The 20,031-nt window shown below is 39.1% G+C and overlaps 1 protein-coding gene across 2 annotated transcripts in view; it reads right to left on the bottom strand.

Annotated features, from left to right (window-relative positions):
- The window catches only part of CYP7B1 (cytochrome P450 family 7 subfamily B member 1), a 184,802-nt gene that overhangs the window by 56,924 nt on the left and 107,847 nt on the right, over positions 1 to 20,031 (bottom strand). The window contains exon 1 of one of the 2 annotated variants that reach the window (XM_069466452.1): positions 15,048 to 15,068. The exons of the other annotated variant lie outside the window; for it this stretch is intronic. The gene's annotated coding sequence lies outside the window, so the exon portion shown is untranslated. Of the gene's footprint in view, positions 1 to 15,047; positions 15,069 to 20,031 lie in introns of those variants that run through there. 2 annotated transcript variants of the gene reach the window in all.

Here is a 20,031-nt window from a genome sequence, read left to right as displayed (position 1 = left end):
GCTCAAGAACTCTGGTATGATTTATTGCCATTGTTTGCAAGTAAGTCAGTTTTTATTTTCCTTCTTTTTCTTTTTGAGAACCAGAGATGATTTGAAATGTTTTTCTATCATAGTAGAGCCAGAGCAGTTGATCCTAGCTATATCCAGATGGTTTGCATTGCTTAGGCTGATTTCTGTTAAACTGTTTAATGTTAATAATCCTTTTAATATATTTAAATTTGTGTGGAGGGTTAAAGGGGGTGGATATGGTACAGATTGGAAGTCACAGCTCCTGCAGGACTTCTGTTGATTCATTAAATCCAACTGTGATCTCTAGTACTGGTTCCAATTTTGTTGAACTCACAGTAACCTCTTCCTTTAAGCTGTGACACTCAACTGCAATGGTTCATCAATGGGGACATTCAGGGAATGTGGACCTCACTGCTCTGGAAGTATATGCCTTTAACATGAAATGCAAACTTTAGAAAAGTAAATTTAACTATAGCCTAGATTCTGTATAGTAAAACACATGTGGTGAAGGAAAGATTATCAACAGCAAGATCATCTTCCACATTCAATGAATCCCAGGCCTGTCGATTTTTATTCTTAAAGATCTACTGTCTGTGCCCTCCAGTCCATCTCAGAAAGCAGGACCCTACCTTCCTCCTCAACCAGACCAACAAAGACCTCTTGGCTGGCTTGTGTTTTTGCTTTCAAACTCACCCCTTAAAATATAATCAAATAAAAATTAAGAAGTATTGTACTACCCAAAGAAATCTGCAGATTCAATGCAATCCCTGTTAAAATACCAATGAAATTCTTCAGAGAAATAGAAAAAAAAAATCTTAAAATATGTATGAAATCACAAAAGATGCTGAGTAGCCAAAGCAATCCTGAGCAAAAAGAACAAAGTGGGAGGCATCACACAGCCAGACTTCAAAATATACTACAAAGCTATAGTAACCAAAACAGCATGGCATAAAAAATGAACACACAGACCAATGAAATAGAACAGAATACTCAGAAATTTATCTATGTATCTACAGCCAATTGATTTTTGACAAATGTGCCAATAACACTCACTGGGGAAAGTACAGTCTCTTCAATAAATGGTATGGGGAAAACTGGATATCCACATGTGAAGAATGAAACTAGGCCCCTACCTCTCACCCTATACAATAACCAACTCAAAATGGATCAAAGATCTAAATATAAGACCCAAAACTATAAAACTACTAGAAGAAAACATAGAGGAAACACTTCTGCACATTGGTCTGGGAAAAGATTTTACAAATAAGACCTCAAAAGCACAGGCAACAAAAGCAAAAATAGAGAAATAGGATTATATCAAACCAAAAAGCTTCTGCACAGCAAGGGAAACAACAGAGTAGAAAGGGAATAATGGAGGAAAATATCTACAAACTATTCATCTGACAGGGGATTAATATTCAGAATATGCAAGGAGCTCAAACATATCAATAGCAAAAACAAAATATGATTAGAAATTGGGAAAATGATCTGAACAGACATTTCTCAAAAGAAGACATACAAATGGCCAACAAATATATAAAAGAATGCTCAGCATCACTGATCATCATGGAAATGCAAATCAAAACCACAATGAGATATCATCTCACCCCACCTAGAATGACTAATATTAAAAAGACAAAAAAAAAAAAAATTCTGGTGTGGGTGCAGAGGAAAAGGAACTCTTATACACTATTGGTGAGAATGTAAACTAGTACAGTCACTATGGAGACCAGTAGGGCCTTTCTTCAAAAGACTACAAATAGAACCACCATATGATCCAGCAAATAACTGCTGAGCATTTATCAAAAGGAAAGGAAATCACTATATCAAAGAGACATCTGTACTTTCATGTTTATTGTAGCACTATTCACAATAGCTATGAGATGGAATCAAACTAAAGTGTCCAACAACAGATGAATGGATAAAGAAAATGTGGTATATATACACAATGGAATACTATTTAGCCATAAGAAAGAATAAAATCCTGTCATTTGTGGCAACATGGATTGAACTAGAGGGTATTATGTTAAGTGAAATAAACCAGGAACAGAAAGGTAAACACTGCATTTTCTTACTCATATGTGGAAGCTAACAAAAAGTTAACTTTCTGTTACTCACAGAAGTAAAAACTAGAACAGAGGCTATTAGAGCCTGGAAAGGTAGGGGACGGGGGTGATAGGGAGAGATTTGTTAAAGGATACAAAATTATAGCTACAGAGGGGAAATTAGTTCCAGTGTAGGATAGCCATCTACTGTAGGATAACAATAATTAACAATAACAGATTCAGATAGCTAGAAAGAGGATATTGAATGTTCCCAACACAAAGAAATGATAAATGTTTTAGATGATGGATATGCTAATTACCTCAATATGATCACTGTAAATTACATGTATTGAAACATCACTAAGTATGCCATCAATATGTACAATTATATGTCAATTTAAAAACTAACATGCCGAGAAGAACTGGAAGAAGAAAAGCATCAGCAGGGTCTAAACCCCAGGGAGGATTGGAGACCAGTGACAAGGGTAGGTTGAGAGGTTAAATTTCCCCTTCCTTATATCTTGGACTGCTGGTGGGCTCCTAAGCTGCTGGAGAGACGTGCTGACACCAGCCCAGAGATGGCTGCCACCAGTGAGTGGTGAGCTTCTTGCAGACAGGGCACCAGGCTCCCAGATCCCTTGGGGCACATCCTGCTCCACAGACCCAAGTAGGTGCCATATTGCTTCATTCTCCCCTTCCCCTCCCCTACCCACAGCTGCCAAGAGAGACAATTTAGCCACCATGAGGAGGCATCCACAGGGAACAAGACCTTTCCTTTTGGGGCTCTGCAGCATACTGAGAGGCACTCGGACTTTGAGCTCCCTACCCTCTGGCCCTCCCTGGTGCCGCTTGCCTGGTGACTCCAGCAGAGTGGGGCAGCCCTGAGATAGAGAGACATTGATCCAGCTTGAGCACCCCAAGGGTAACTTGAGACCAGCATTCTTCTCCCTGGGATTGATCTCCAGGGCCTGGGAGACAGCCTGCAGGCCATATCCTGTAAACCCAGATCTGGATAGCATTGCCGTGGGGCACAGAAAGGATATTTGTTAACTAGTCTACTGAGGTGTGTGTGCCTTCAGGGGCAGATCAGAGTGGGTCCTAGCTACAGCATGCTCCAGGGGCAAGCCTCCCTCCACAGGAGGGTCCCACTCTCACCTCAGGCCATGATCCTGGGAGGGGAACCTTCCCCGGCTAGCATCACAGTCAGGGGAGCTCCGCTGACTTGAGGTCCCGCTGCCAGCAGAGGCCTGGGAGAAACTGTGGAATAGGAGAGGGTGGAAAGGAGCTAGATCTGCTCCAGACTGCAGATCTCAGACAGCCCCACCTCCACACACAGACTTTTTGGCTGAATGGGGCCATTTCAGCCCCTCCCTGGCAGCTTTGCCCAGAAGCAGAGAACAGATATTTGACCTCTGCTAACAGCGTCTGTGGAGCTTGAGGGGCAGGCTCACCCAATCCAGCTCTGCCCAGCCTCATTCCCCTACTTGCCCCTGCTGAGGTAGAGAAAAAAGACACACCTGGAAGTCCCAGGGCCTCATCCACCACCTGAGGCACTAGAGTGCATCTCCAGAGTAAGGAGAGCTGCTTATAGGACCCAAAAACAACACTACAGTCTGCTCCCACCAGCAAGTGCCACCTACTGACAGGAAGGTCAATTTGCATACCCTTTTACTGCATTTACTGACTCATCACACAGAGTGTGGTCCAATTTCACCCACAAGCACCACCTACTGGCTCAGAGACTAAACTGGGCAAGTCATTATCTAAACAAAAATCCAAAGGTACAAAGCAACAGCTGCTCCAGATGGGAAGGACTCAGCAAAACAACTTTGGAAGTATGAAGAATCAAACGTAAAGCACACCCCCAAAGGGGAATATCAGCTCTCTAGCAGTGGGCATCAACCAAATTCTGAACACTAAAATGACAGAAGAATTTCGAACATGGATTATAAGAAAACTCAATGATATGCAAGAGAAAATGGATATCCAACACAAAGAAACCACAAAAAAAAAAAAAAAAAAAAAAAAAAAAATCCAGGACTTGGAATTGAAATATTAAAGAAAAATCAAACAGAACTTCTGGAAATGAAGAATTTATTCAAGGAATTACAAAACACAGAGGAAAGCCTCAGAACCGGGTAGATCAAACAGAAGAAAGAATCTCAGGGATTCAAACAGAAGAAAGAATCTCAGGGATTGAAGATAAGACCTTTCAATTAAACAAGTCAGTCACAGAGATAGAGCAGACAAATAAGAGTAAAGAGGAAAGCCTATAAGAAATGTGAGATTATGTGAAGAAGTCTAACATGGGAATTACAGGCATCCCTGAGGGTGAAGAAGAAAACACACAAGGGTTGGATAAACTATTTGAGGACATAAAGGAGGAAATTTCCCTTGCCTTGTCAGAAATCTAGATATCCAGGTACAAGAATCTCAAAGGACTCCTGGGAGATTCATTGCAAACAGGAAGACATCATGACATATAGTCATCCTATTGGCCAAAATAAACAAGAAAGAGGCCCGCCTATGAGCTGTAAGGCAAAAGCAGCAGGTAACCTACAAAGGAAAAGCCATCAGACTAACTGCAGACTTCTCAAAGGAGACCTTACAAGCCAGAAGATACTGGGGCCACATTCTCACTCTTCTCAAACAGAAAAATGCCTAGCCTAGAATCTTGTATCCTACAAAGCTAAGTTTTATATATGAAGGAGAAATAAAGACCTTCTCAGACAAACAAAGACTGAGGGAATTCATCAAGACAAGACCTGCCCTCCAGGAAATACTCAAAACTGCATTACACACAGATCAGCACAACAAACACTCATCAGTGTAAAATCGTCCAAAAGCTAAAGGTCAAAGACCAGCTACCACAATGGGTCAAGAGAGAAAACAAAGCAACAAAGTTCAACTCAACAGGATGAACATAAATTGGCCCCACTTATCAATTCTTTCAATAAATGTGAATGGCTTGAACTGCCCAATAAAGAGACATAGGCTGGCCAAATAGATAAATATACATGAGACAAGTATTTGCTATCTCCAGCAAACACATCTAACCCACAAGGACGCATTCAGACTCAAGATGAAGGGATAGAAAACAATATTTCATGAAAATGGAAGCCATAAGAAAGCTGGTACAGCAGTTCTGATTTCAAATAACTTAGTCCTTCAAATCAACCAAAGTAATGAAAGACAAAGATGGTCACTATATAATGATGAAGGGTACAATTCAACAAGAAAACATAACAATTCTAAATATTTGTGCACCTAGATTCATAAAGCAAATCTTACGTCATCTAAACAAAATGATAAACAGCAGCACCATAATAGTTGGGGACTTCAATACTCCTCTGACAGAACAGGACAGATTCTCCAAACAGAAAAAAAAAAAAAAAAACAAAGAAATAATGGACTTAAACAAAACTCTAGAACAAATGGGCTTGACCGACAGTTACAGAACATTCTGCCCAAAAATCACTGAATATATGTTTTTCTCATCAGCTCATGGGACATTCTCTAAAACTGACCATATCTTAGGCCACAAAGCATGTCTCAACAAATTTTAAAAAAGTAGAAATTATACCATGCATCTTCTCAGACCACAGTGGAATAAAATTAGAAATCAACTCCAACAGAAACTCTCATCTCTACACAAAGTCATGAAAACCAAACAACCTTCTGCTGAATGATTATTGTGATAAGGAGGAAATTAAGATGGAAATCAAAAGATTCTTTGAACTAAATGATAAAGGAGACACAAGTTATCAAAATCTGTGGGACACAGCTAAAGCAGTCCTGACAGGAAAATTTATATCCATGGCCTACGTCCAAAAGACAGAAAGATCACAAATCAGCAATGTAATGAATCATCCCAAAGAACTGGAAAAGGATTAGCAAACCAACCCCAAACTCAGCAGCAGCAAATAAATAAATAAATTAATTAATTAAAAAAAATAATAACAAAGATCAGAGCAGAATTAAATGAAATAAATAACAAAAAAACTATATGGAAGATTAATAAAACAAAAAGTTGGTTCTTTGAAAAAATAAAATTGACATGCCTCTTGCTAGATTAATGAGAAGCAGAAAACAAAGGACTCTAATAAGCTCAATCAGGAATGAAAAAAGAGAAATTACAACTGATACCATGGAAATAAAAAATATCACCTATGAACACTATGAAAAGCTCTATGGCATAAACTTGAAGACATGGAGGAAATGGACAAAGTATTAGAAACACACAGCCTCTCTAGGCTCAATCAGGAAGAAACAGAATTCCTGAACAGATCAATATCAAGTACTGAAATTGAAGCAGCAATAAAAAACCTTCCTAAAAAGAAAAGTCCTGGACCAGATGGTTTCACACCCAAATTTTACCATACCTACAAAGAAGAACTAGCGCCTATACTGCAGAAATTATTCTACAACATTGAGAAGGAAGGAATTCTCCCAACACGTTTTATGAAGCCAATACCAAAACCAGGAAAGGACGCAACAAAAAAAGAAAATTACAGACCAATATCCCTTATGAATATAGATGCAAAAATTCTCAACAAAATCCTAGCAAACTGAATTCAGATGCTTATCAAAAAAATAATCCATCACGACCAAGTGGGCTTCATCCCAGAGATGCAGGGATGGTTCAACATATGCAAATCCAGAAATATAATTCAACACATAAATAGAAGTAAAAACAAAGACCATCTGATCCTCTCAATAGACGCAGAAAAAGCATTTGACAAAATCCAGCACCCTTTTATGATAAGAATGCTTAACAAAATAGGCATAGACAGAACTTACCTAAAAATGATACAAGCCATATATGACAAACTCACAGCCAACAACATACTGAATGGGGAAAAATTGAAAGCATTCCTGCTTAGAACTGGAATCAGACAAGGTTGCCCTCTATCACCACTTCTATTAAACATAGTGCTGGAAGTCCTAGCCAGAGCCATCAGACAAGAGAAGGATGGGGGCAGAAGAGGTCAAATTATTGCTCTTTACTGATGATATGATCTTATATCTAGAAAACTCCAAAGATTCTGCCATGAGACTACAGGAATTGATAAATTCTGCAAAGTCTCAGGTTAAAAAAATCAATGTAAGTAAATTAATAGCATTCCTATATGTCAACAACAGTCAAACTGAGAACCAAATCAAAGACTCAACACCCTTCATAATAGCAACAAAGAAAATAAAATACTTAGGAACATATTTAACTAAGGAGGTGAAAGACCTCTACAGGGAGAACTATGAAAAACTGAGGAAAGAAATAGCAGAGGATATAAACAGGTAGAAAACCATACCATGCTCATGGGTCAGCAGAATCAACATTGTTAAAATGTCGATACTACGCAAAGTGGTCTACGGATTCAATGAAATGCCTATTAAAATACCAACATCATTTTTCACAGATGTAGAAAAAATAATTCTACGCTTCCTAGAGAACCAGAGAAAGCCTCATATAGCAAAAGCAATCTTAAGCAAAAAGAATAAATTTACCAGAATCAATTTACCAGACTTCAACCTATACTACAAGGTTATAGTAACTCAAACAGCGTGGTACTGGCACAAGAACAGAGACATAGGCCTACGGATCAGAACTGAGAACCGAGATATAAAACAATTCTCATATAGCCATCTAATCTTTGACAAAGCAGAGAAAAATATATACTGGGGAAAATATTCCCTATTCAATAAATGGTGCTGGAATATTGGATAGTCACATGTAGAAGACTGAACCAGGATCTACACCTCTCACCTCTCATAAAAATCAACTCACGGTGGATGACAGACTTAAACCTAAGGCATGACACTAAAAGAATTCTAGAAGAAAATGTTGGAAAAACTCTTATAGACAATGGCCTAGGGAAAGAATTTATGAGGAAGACCCCAAAGTCAATCACAGCAACTATAAAAATAAATAAATGAGACCTGATGAAATTAAAAAGTTTCTGCACAGTCAAGGAAACTATCAGGAGAGCAAACAAACAACCGACAGAATGGGAGAAAATATTCACATGCTACACATCCAATAAAGGGCTGATAACTAGAATCTATATAGAACTCAGGAAAATCATCAAGATAAAATCAAACAACCCCATTAAAAAGTGGGCAAAGGAAATGAACAGAAACATTTCAAAAGAAGACAGACTCATGGCCAATAAACATATGAAAAAATGCTCAATATCTCTAATCATCAGGGAAATGCAAATCAAAACCACAATGAGATATCATTTATCTCCAGTGAGAATGGCTTTTACCAAAAAGTTCCAAAACAACAAATGTTGGCATGGATGCGGAGAGATGGGAACACTCTTACACTGCTGGTGGGACTGCAAACTAGTACAGCCTCTATGGTGATTAATATGGAGATTCCTCAAAGAACTCAAAGTAGAACTACCATTTGATCCAGCAATTTCATTACTGCATATTTACTCAAAGGAAAAAAAGACATTGTATAAAAAAGACATCTGCACTAGAATGTTCACAGCAGCACAATTCACAATTGCAAAGATGTGGAAACAACCCAAGTGCCCATCAATATGTGAGTGGATTAATAAAATGTGGTATATATATACCATGGAGTTCTACTCAGCCATAAAAAACAGTGCTGATCTAGTACTTCTTCTATTGTCCTGGATATAGCTGAAGCCCATTCTACTAAGTGAAATATGATAAGAATGGAAAAACAAGCACTGCATGTACTCACCATCCAATTGGTATTAACTGATCAATACTTATGTACACATTTAGTAGTAACATTGATCCGTTGTTTGGCAGGTGGGAGGGGGGAGGAGGAGATGGGTATATTCACAGCTAATGGGTGTGATGTGCACTGTTTGGGGGATGGACACACTTGAAGCGCTGACTCAGGTGTGGCAAAGGCAATATATGTAACGTAAACATTTGTACCCACGTAATATGCTGAAATAAAAAAAATTATAAAAATAAATAAATAAAAACTAACAAAACAAGTAGTGATAGATTACTATTGGGTTAGGCACAGTACTAAATGCTTTTCGTGATCTCATTTAACCTTCGTAATAACATGAGAAGGTAAGTTTTATTACAGTCTCCATTTTATAGATGGGCAAACTAAGGCTCAGAGAGTTTAAGCAACTTATCCAAATCATAAACCAATTCTATCCTTCCCATTCAACCAGAAGGTGAATGCAAACCATGTCACTTTGCTGATTAAAACCCCTACAGGATTCTGGGGAGAAATAAAATGAAGCACAAGTTCCTTAGCAAAGTGTTTAAATACTAATGCTCATAGTCAAATACTAAGCATTTTGTGTGTGCTCAGTTTCATCCACAAGGCTGCAATTCCTTACCACAACCCTGCAAGATATATGTGCTTTTTATTGTGGTAGATGAAGAAATGGAATCTCAGAGGGGATTTCCAAGGTCACAAAGCAATTGTTGATGAGCAGAAATGGGATTCCAGCCAGGTCTGTTTGACCCCAGTCCTATATTTCCCTCCTTGCTCCTCTGCCTTTCTTACAGCCTGGCCTCTGCCAATCCGTGTGATTTCAGATTCCCCCATTCCTTCTCCTCCCTTCATTCTACCCCTATACTCAAGTAATTCTGGAACACAGGCAATTTTGGAAAAATTCTCTTCCCTACACTCAGAATTTTTGTTTTTTTTTTTTCTTCCTTCTTGTTCACTGAGCAAGCTTCTACATATCATTTAAGACATAACTTAAAGAAACCTTTTCTTATGAACCTTTGTTTGATCTTCCTCCCTGAACCTTCTCCTTGCTGGAAGATAACTACTTCATTTCCAATGATACGCTGTAAACCGTTGTGAGGAACCTGCTAACTGACTTTATTACCAATATTTATTTATAATAGGCAGTGAGGAATCATATATTGATTCATTTTGTTCAACTAATTATTCCTGAATGCCTACTGATGTGTCTTATATTTATCTCTGTTTTCTCAGCTCTTAGCACAGGGCTTGACACTTAAATGCTCAAATAAAAAAAATGGCTGTATGAATGAGTGACTAAATAAATGGAGGCTTCATCCAGTAACATTAAGGGGCTGAATCAACAGCAGTGATTTCTGAATCAGACTATAAAGCTCCTGAAATATGGTTTGCCATGATTCATTTTCCCTCTGCATTTGTGGACAGGGCCTCCTTGATCTAAACACTATTTTTTAAAAGATGCATTAAATAGCACTTGAACCCTTTTACCACCTGAAAATTACAAATAAAAAGGAAAGTTCTACCAGGTCATTCCAACAGAGTGACCCTTCAAAGGGGGTTGTCTCTCTCTCTCTCTCTCACCTATCCTGTGTCAATCAGCAGCCAAGCTACAAACAACATACAAGCATGCCCAATAGACAGGCGAGGAAAGGGGAGGAGATGGCTGTTCTCTTCATCCTTCTCAAAGCACCAAGAATTTCTCTTCTGTCCACTCTAATCTGGCAGCGCCATGTACCTCTCTTGCCTATCCCCTCACCACCCAACCTTTCTCCCTAAGCTGTCCAATACTCCCTGGCTCTCAGTAGCAAAGGCAGGTCCCTGCTCCCCATGGTTGGACCCCCAGCAGGGTTGGAAATATAGATACCAGCTGGGCAGGTTCAGGATCCATGCAGGCCAGGGAAGGGAAAGAGATGCTTATCCTGTTTCTCATTGTTGGCCTTCAGAGCACACCCACTGCCCGTACCTAAGGTCAGCCGGAGGGGGCGGGGTATGTGTGCATGTGTGAGCACATGCACATGTGTATGTTGGAGGGGTTCCGAGGCAGTGGTTGAGATCAGATCTGTCTATTTGCAATTTGTATAATTCAGCCAACAAGAATTCACTATTTTCCAGTCCACACCATATATATTTACACAGACACACTCATACACACATGCACACACACACATAGACACAACTACTGCTTCTGGATCAATTTTAATAATAATAGCTATTATTTATAGAACCCATTTATGTCAGACACTGTGCTAAATGCTTTAATGGATTATCTAATTTAATCTTTACAGCCACCCTCTGAAGCAGATTTTATCATTATCTTCTTTTACAGAGAGAGAAAGAACCAAGACTTAGGAGAGGTAAGAAACTTGTCGGTATTACACAGCAGGGACGCTGGGCTTTGAGTTGAGCCCCCACAGCTCTTGAGTGTGGAGCTGGGGTGTGTGCCCCAGCCTGCAGGCCTGGCACTGCAGTAACGCATGCTCCAGAACTGTCATTCCATTAAGCAGGCCCTTTCCTCCCAGTTACGTTGACTTTCTTTAGATGAGGGCAGAGATTTGAGTGCACAGAGAAACGTGAGAGACCTGTGATAAGAACAGGGCTGTAGCTGAGCCTTATTCCTTATGAGAGAGTTACCTTGGTGGCATTTATCCTTTATCCATAAATTCTTGTCTGTCCTAAGGGCAGTGAAGCACGAGAAACACTGAGACAGAATATAGAGTTAAAATACTGACAGAACAATGGCATAATTAGTTTGTCCAAAGGAATCTATGCCAACTACAATTTGGCTTGGTTATGCATGGAATGAAAATTTGTCTCTGCCAGTCACATTAGCATCATCATAAAAAAAGCACTCAGACCACGGCTGGCCAGTGAATTGGACCCTGGCAACTTATATAATTATTTTCTATGTGTCATATACGAAAATGATGCTAGTCCATTACTGCCAGTGGAATGCTCATTAATATTTATTAATGGATTCAACAGACGTTTATTGAATGCCTACTGTGTATAGATACTGGGTAAGGTCCTGTGTGTAGTACCCACATGAAAAGCTATGATTTTGCCCTTTCCTGGGAGTTCATTATCAAGAAATGTGGGGGTGCGGGGATTAAATGAGATGATTAAGGATGGGCAAGATTAAGGCTATATGAGGTATAAAGCACTCTCATTTTGGAGCTTAGCAGTCACATTCTCATGAGGTAATCTGAGAAGGCTTCAAGGAAAAGGGATGATTTTACATGCAATGAAAGGGTAGGAGTTCGAAAGGCAGAAGTACTGGAGGAAGGCATTCAATGTCAATATTTAACAAGTTATATAAACTAGACTAGCCAAACTAAGTATAGGCAAATTGTTTTAACTTAGACAAACTGTTTTACCTTTAGAACAAAATTTTAAGTTTTTAATATGATCTCTTGAAAAATTGTTATGACTGCCTAGTTAGTTTAAGTGTTTGAGAAGTTAATGTACTCTTTCTACAAATACATTTTAATGCTCTGTTGAAAATGATTTACTTTCTAAATGCATGCATGGAAAGAAAAAAGACTTGAAGGATATACACCACAATGTTAAATGAACTGTGATTGTTTCTAAGTATGAGGACTATGGTCAATTTCATTTCCTTCTTTGTGTTTTTCTGAGTTTTTCAAATTTCCAATAATAAAGATGTATCTTTTCTGTAACCAGTCAAAAGCATAAAAGTTACTCGAAATAGCCCTTTAAATGTTATGTTTTAGAGAAAGAGTCAGAGTGAGTAACTCAGCTCATGCGTCTAACAAATTCTTGAGTCCCACTCACTGTCCTTGTCATTATGGATACAAAAGTGAGTCAGATAAAGTCCCCTTACAGAGTTTGCCGTCGTGGAGGAAAAAGAAACTAAATGACTTAACAGATAAATTTAAAAATATAGAATTACAACTGAGTAGAAAGAAATGAATAAGGTTCTGTGGAAATACTAGACATAGCCTAAAATATAGAAGGTGATTTAACTATTTTGTAAACCCGCTTAACTTTACTAAATAAAAGCATGGTGACATCATCCCCTGTTGAAATAGTCATACCAAATTCTGCGTACAACTCTGAACTCAAACGCTACAGATAACTGCTTAATCTTCCAAAGAATTCTTCTAGCGTAGGAATAGTTTCAGAGGGTAATTCCTTTTCTTTTCTTTTTGCCAGGAAAGATCAGCCTTCCTGTCAACAGCAGTGTTTGAGATGTTCGGGGCTTTACCTTTGATGAATACATGACACGCCACGTTCTATGGGTCTACAGATTCATCACTCTCCAAATTTATAGGGATGTATGCAGTGTGATTTGATAAATTGTTTTGTTTTGCCTTTCATCACTCACACGATATTGAAAGGACGCTCCCTGTATATCTTAGGCATCATCTATCAAAAATAAGGCTTTGGGGAGAACAAATAAAATGCAATAAAAACTTGTTGAACTGATAACTATATAATATGAATGTGTCATCTCTGAATATGAAGGGCCACTATATGAGGCTCATATTTTATTTTCTTTAGCAAGTTTACATATCCGTTTCCCAGTGGTTTAGACTGCATTTTTGGTTCAAATGTTCACAAAGCTTCCCAAGCGTCTTTGGGAAAGAGTGCTATAAATTTAAATGATTATTAATCTTACTAAATATATTCCTTTTTACTGGCATTTACTTAGGAGATCCGTGGCTCCTTATGATGGATTGGTTTGGCAACTTACATGACATACTAGTACATGAAATAAGAAGTTGGAGGAGCTTGATACTCAGCTTTGCTTAGTTTTGTTTTTATAGGAAAATATCTCAATTAAACCGACAAGTAAATTGACCTTAAAAAATGGTTAAAAAGAGAATACTAGGACTTTATCATTGCTGGACCTGGCAATTTAAATCAAGGCAAGAATGATAATTATTGCATTTATGGTTAAAATTCTATTCATAATTCATCAAGAGAACTATAAGTTTCTTCTAATTAATAGAATGTTCTCTATCCAAGGCCACTAATGGCTATGAGCACATGAAAATATGTTTGAATCTCCAGAAGGAAGTTGTTTTATAGGTTATCAGAGACCAAAAGCATAACAGTCAGTAACTCTGCTAAACAAACACTATAATTAAAATGTTTACCCCTTTTTAGATCTTAGGTGATCTTCAACATAACAGATAATGGGAAACTCACTTTGCCAATACACAGTGCTCAATGAGCAATCAGAGAAGACATTAACACAACATGAAGATATCAAATTTGCCCTTTGATAGGAGATATTTTAAATATTGATAATTCCCAGGGCTGTTGATGGCATGAGGCAAATGAGAATTCTTATACACTATTAGCACTGTTCAGCTCTTAGAAATAATTAGGTATATCATACTGATACAGAAAGATTTTTAAGGCATAATGTTAAGTGAAAAGGTAAGTTATAGAATAACTATAGTATGATTTGATTTATGTAAATTCCCCCCATGTATATATAAAATAAATGCAAAAATGCAGCTCTGAAAGGTTTCCTACCAAACTACCAACAGAGCTTGGGGCAGGGATGGGTTGGGGCAGAGGGTGCAAGGTGAAGGGGCTTTTCATTTATTACTCTAGATACTCCTATATTGGCTAAACTTTTTACAGCACAATAGGTCCTCGTATTTCTTATGTAATTATTATTATAAAGAAAATAATAGCTTTATAAAAACTCACGTGGATGAATTACCTCATTCACAATTTTGTGTAGAATTCCAAAGCAGGCAAATACGTCATTGCATTCCATTGAATTTATGGTTTGCAAACTGTACTCTAAAGCATTAGGGGTTTCTAGAGTCCTCTCCAGGGAGAAACTAAGACTGCAACTGGTGGGCTTCAGGCACACGCGCGCGCACACACACACACACACACAAACACACAACCTTCCCCACCAACTCTGGCTTCCAGTTTTTTCTTTCTCTGTTTCACAAATCAGAATTAAATGTAAGATTTTGTGGCAGCAGTGTTTCAGGACTTAAACATGTTTGAGGGCTATTCCAAACTCCATTTTGAATTTGTCCCTGCAATGACAACGTGACTGGCCCGAGGCCACATGGTAGTTGCAGAGCCCAGAGAACATTAGGTCTCTCACCTGCCCGTACCATGTGGTCTCTTTAGAACATCAGGGCCCTCTCATTTTGTGTGCATATTGCCTCACTTGAAAGTTAGAAGCAGTCAATAGTAGAACCAAAGCTATGAGAACACTTCACTTTACACCAGCTTTCCTATTCATTTCCTCTTATATGTTTATATATATTTTGTATTACCTTTATCAGTGTAATCAGTCTTCTAGCTTCCTTAAGTAGGTTAACTTTCATAGCGATGATCTGAATAAATACACAGAATGAGGAAAAGGTAGGTTTCTAGTATTATACTCATGATAAAAGGATTACCAAACTAATTAATAAAATGACATTTATTAGTCAGTAAAATATCACACTAAAGTCACTGAGTACAAAACAGCTTAAATGAGTCGCCTCCCCCACCCAGTTAAGAGCTGACCCACAAGATCCAAGAGGAGCATAACTCAAAGCAGGTAGAAGCACCACTCATTCTGCAGGAACCAAACCGCAGTGGCACGTTCTCCCTAGAAAGCAGGTCATCGCCGTCCTCAGCGGCAGAGGCAAACGAACCAAAGACAGACAGGTATAGACCCAGAGAGGGCAGGGAGAAAGGTGACTCACTGAGTTGTTAGTTACTGTTACACAGTGAAAAACAGCAGTGAAATAACCTGACATAGTCTACCAGACCCTCAAATAAGTCTTTTCTCATTCCTTCCTCTCGCAAGAATCTTCCCTCCTCTGAATTCCAAGATTCCAAGTCCTTTAAAAAAAAAAAAAAAAAATTGGTCTTAGTATCACTTATTTTAGCTCAATGACACATTGCCCAGTGCTGTGGAACAATTATTTCCTTGTGGGGGGTGTGTCTTCCCATCCATATCATAAGCACAAGGAGGGCAAGGTCGTATCTTATACAGTATCTTCTAAGGCCTGTGCAACAAGTTAATTAGTAGGCGGCCAACAAATATTACGGCAACCTACCATGTGCCAGGACTCTCCTAAAAGCTAGAGATAGAGAGATATGATAGTTTTATGTGTTGATTTGGCTATGCTATAGTACCAAATTATTCAATCACTAATCCAGGTGTTGCTGTGAAGGTATTTCACAGGTATGGTGAACATCTACCATCATTTGACTTTAATTAAAGGAAATGACCTTCAATAATGTGGGTGGGCCTCATCTAATCAGTTGAAAGGTCTTTAGAAGCAAAACCAAGTTTTCCCTGAGAAAGTAGAAAATCTGCTTCAAGACTGCAGCATCAACTCTTCCCTGAGAGTCTCTAGCCTGCTGGCCTGCCCTGTGGATTTTGGACTTGACAGTTCCTGCATCCTGTGACCCAACTCCTTAAAATAAATCATTTACATACATACTATGATATCTATATAACTCTTACTGGTTCTGATTCTCTGGAAAACCCAGACTGGTACAAGAGGTGGGCAAGATGCAAGGTTCTGCTATCATGGAACATACATTCCTCCAGGGGAAAACTAAAAATCCCCTAAACACATCACTAATCAAAAGATACACAGTCAGTGATAAAGCTGTGTAGAAAATAAAACAAGGAAAATATGATTGCATGTGGCTGGTGAGCTACTTGTAGACTGGATGGTCAGGGAAGGTGTCTCTGAAGGAGTGTTGTTTAAGCTGAAACGGGTTGACATTCTCATTACATTTTCTGTTCCTTCCATAGATCTTGTATAAAGTCATTTACATAGTATGCACTCAATAAATTATTTTGAATAAATAATGAATAGATTAATAATATGATCGTATAGAAGATTGGCCATTCTAATTTTAGGTAACTAAAAAACAAGCCAAGTTTAAGACCTTAATGAGAAGAAAGTCTTTCTTCCAAGCTGAAATTACACCAACCTGGAGCTGGAGGCTCTTATTTTGATTAATGAATGGAGGTGACCAATTAAGTCGTTTTAGGTATGCAATTGCTTTTACCTGCACTAATTTGAAAACAGTACGGACATGACACAGTTGGTAGACAAAGCACAAAGCAGAACAAATATCCCCTTCTCAACCTATTCTGCCCCCCTTTTATCTTCTCCTTTCCTTTAAAGTACAAACACATCCGCCCAAAACCTACCAGAATTGATGGGTTATTCATGAGAAAGAAAAGATTCTGTATTTCATTTCTCTTGTCTACGATTCTTACTATCTGACCAATCACATTACTATCTTTATTACTGAATGAGAGGGTGCATGTGTGTGTGTGTGTGTGTGCGTGCGCGTGTGTGCATGAGGGAAAAGGGAAAGGAGGTGGAGAGAAAGTTGGGGTTCCTCCAAATCTGAACCTAAGAGATGTCCTTATCATCCAAGAGCTGTGACTAATATCACTGGGGGAAGATTTGAGCCAAATGACAATTCAGATGGGGCAGCAAGACCCAGATCTTCCTCTTGGGCAGCACTGACTTGCAGCTTGTTTCTTGGCATGTGTAAGCTGACTCCTGAGTGTGAATGTATGAGTGTGTCAGAACTAAAGAACAAATGTGAGTGAAAGCTAGGGCAAGCATGAGCTACAAGCCCCCTTTGGCTTGTTCTTTACCAGTGTTTCTTGGATTGCAGGTTTTCAAGTGATAGGTAAGAACTGGTGTTGAATATGGCTTAGAAAAAGATTTATCCTGTTCAGTTGAGTTTCAGTAGTCATGTCCAAAGCTAAGGGAGAAAATGAAAAAGCAAATGAGGTGCAATGGCAAAATTACAACTTCAGGAGCTATGCATAAAAAAGCCAGACTCAGAGCGGTCTCTAATAACATCTCAAGAGGAATCATCCTTGCTCTTCACAGCTCGAAATCTAGATGCCTTGACAAAATAAACTCATGTGAAGCCATTCCATAACAGAGTACTTGGCAAGTGGGGAAGGGCAAGGTACTGACCTCCCTAAAGGTTCAGAAAGTGTTTCTGGTCTAGATATGTGTTAAAACAATGATTCCACCTGTTGGGAGAGATTAACTGAGTGAGGTAGGACTGTGCTCTTGGTCCCTTCTCAGGTTGTCACTCTGAGACCTCTTCCCTTCCTGTCTTGAGCTGTGATGCAGAAAGTGTGAGCAGAGGCTGGTCCTATGAAACAGAAGGTACTTTGCAGACTTTTCAAGCAGACTCTCACAGGCAGTAGAGGCTGAACAGAGTAGGGAGTGTGTGAAGAGATAAGAGGCAGTGCTAAAGACTTAATTAACACCTTTGCTCTGAGAAACAGAATACTTTGCCCAACAGGCTTGAACAAGGATTTCCACCATAGCAGTGCTGTGTGTCAGGGTAGGTTCATGGGTGATAGACTTGGGATTGTTTTTGAGCAAAGAAGAAAGAAAAGGGAAAGGCCATGTTAAGTCAAGCAGAGATAATAACACTTGTTTAGAGTCCAGAATCATAGGTTTTTAGAATTAAAATGGACCACAGAGATAACTTAGTTCTTTACCTTTATTATTTCAATAATGACCTTGAGGCCCAAAGAGAAACACACTTCACCTGCAGAAGGCCCACTCTTCTTCCACCATGAACTGGTACTTCTGTTCTTCTGGTGGAGGCTACCCAAGCTTATCGGTAAGTTATTGATAGGAGATCATTCCACAGAGCCTGCCCTATACTCTACTTTTCAGTGATATTACAGCAAGAAACCATTTATAAACCATTTAAAAACCCTGGTTTTATGCATTTCATGTGTCAGCCTGCTGTGGTCCCACTATTCACACTGATCCAAAATACATACATAACTATAATACCATTTGTTTAGGGGTGACTATGATAAGCACTGTTGTGGGGATTCACAGGTCAGGGGAGGATCGGTGGGTTTCCCCGTGACCCAACACTCCTGACGACCCCCTAAATGCTGAACATTCTGTGCAGCACTACACATCTCCTCTCTGCCCCAAACATACACACACACCTTAAAGGCTCAACTACCTACCTTGTCTCCCCATTTGCTCCAGTATCTTGGAGTTTCTCTGCCATTTATGGGTGCTGGTAGCCCAGACAAGTTTTACGGAGCTGTGCTCCCTTCTGATTTTCTGTCACCTTGTTTTGAGATGAATTCGCTTGGACAATTTTGTTCTGCACAACATGTACTCTGTTTTTCTAATCCTAGACCAAATTCCCCTTGACCTTCAACTCTGTTCAGGAAGTGGAATGCCTTTGCCATATCCCTGCTTGAACTTGACTTCAGACAGCTTCCCACCACCTCCATCCTCCCTTGGTTCCTTCTCCATTAATGACCATCCACGGTGCACAAGACAACACATGCTTAGGCCTGCAGCTTGGGCTCCCTTTCTCTGGTCTTGCTGCCCCTTCTTTCTATGTGTCTGCCACACTCACATGTAGCCAGTTCCTGGGAGTAAGTCATAACAATGCGTGTTTGAATTTTTGTAATTCTTCCCATTGTAAGTTAGGTGTGGGAGCCAAGGCAGAAAGCATAACTCAAATTTTGAACAGAATTACGACCTGCAGGTAATTCATGATTCTATTAATTGTTTATTCTTTCCTGCTCTGGGTAAGATATTAGCCTCCATTGAGTCTTTAACCATAATACACAGGCAGATAAGGTGACAGTGGAAACAGGCCCTTGATTAAAAATCTATGCCCTGCAAACCTGCAAATTGGATAATCAGAGTAGATGGGATAGAGTTTCTCAGCAAAGGTAACCATTGCCCACACCTCTCAGAAAATAAATAGCCGCAGGTCTAAAAGACAGGAGATAAGCCATGACTGGAAAAGGACAGAATATGCTTTAAAATGACGATTATATCTGATAGCTGCCTAAATCCTTAAAAGCAGCATAAAATCTCTGGCCTTGAAGAACAGCAAAAAGCTAGCTCCGCTGCTTTTTCTCACCCCTTCCTCTGCTTGCCCCTCTGGAACCGAGCAAGGTTTTAGTACCTCACTACCAGAGCCAAGAAGTGAGTGATCGACACTAATGGGATTTTTAATCTTCAACCTAATTAACTTTGTTAAAATTAAGGCTTACTAGGAAGAATCAGCACAAAGAAATTAATTAAAGCAATGGAATTTTTGCCGGATTTAACAGCTGAGTACCGACTATATCTATAATGCACACAGAGACAGGTATTTCCAATTCATTTCCATTTTTCTTTTGTTGCTCTGGTGTTTCCGTTTTAAAGAAAGTTTATGTTTCTAAAGCTGAGAGCACACACCTTTGTCATTGGCAGGGGGACCACACTCTACTGCAAA

The sequence above is a fragment of the Eulemur rufifrons genome, chromosome 3 (assembly GCF_041146395.1).
Source record: "Eulemur rufifrons isolate Redbay chromosome 3, OSU_ERuf_1, whole genome shotgun sequence".
Taxonomy (NCBI): domain Eukaryota; kingdom Metazoa; phylum Chordata; class Mammalia; order Primates; family Lemuridae; genus Eulemur; species Eulemur rufifrons.
Note: the sequence above shows the minus strand (reverse complement) of the source record. Positions and strands in the feature narration are given on the sequence as shown.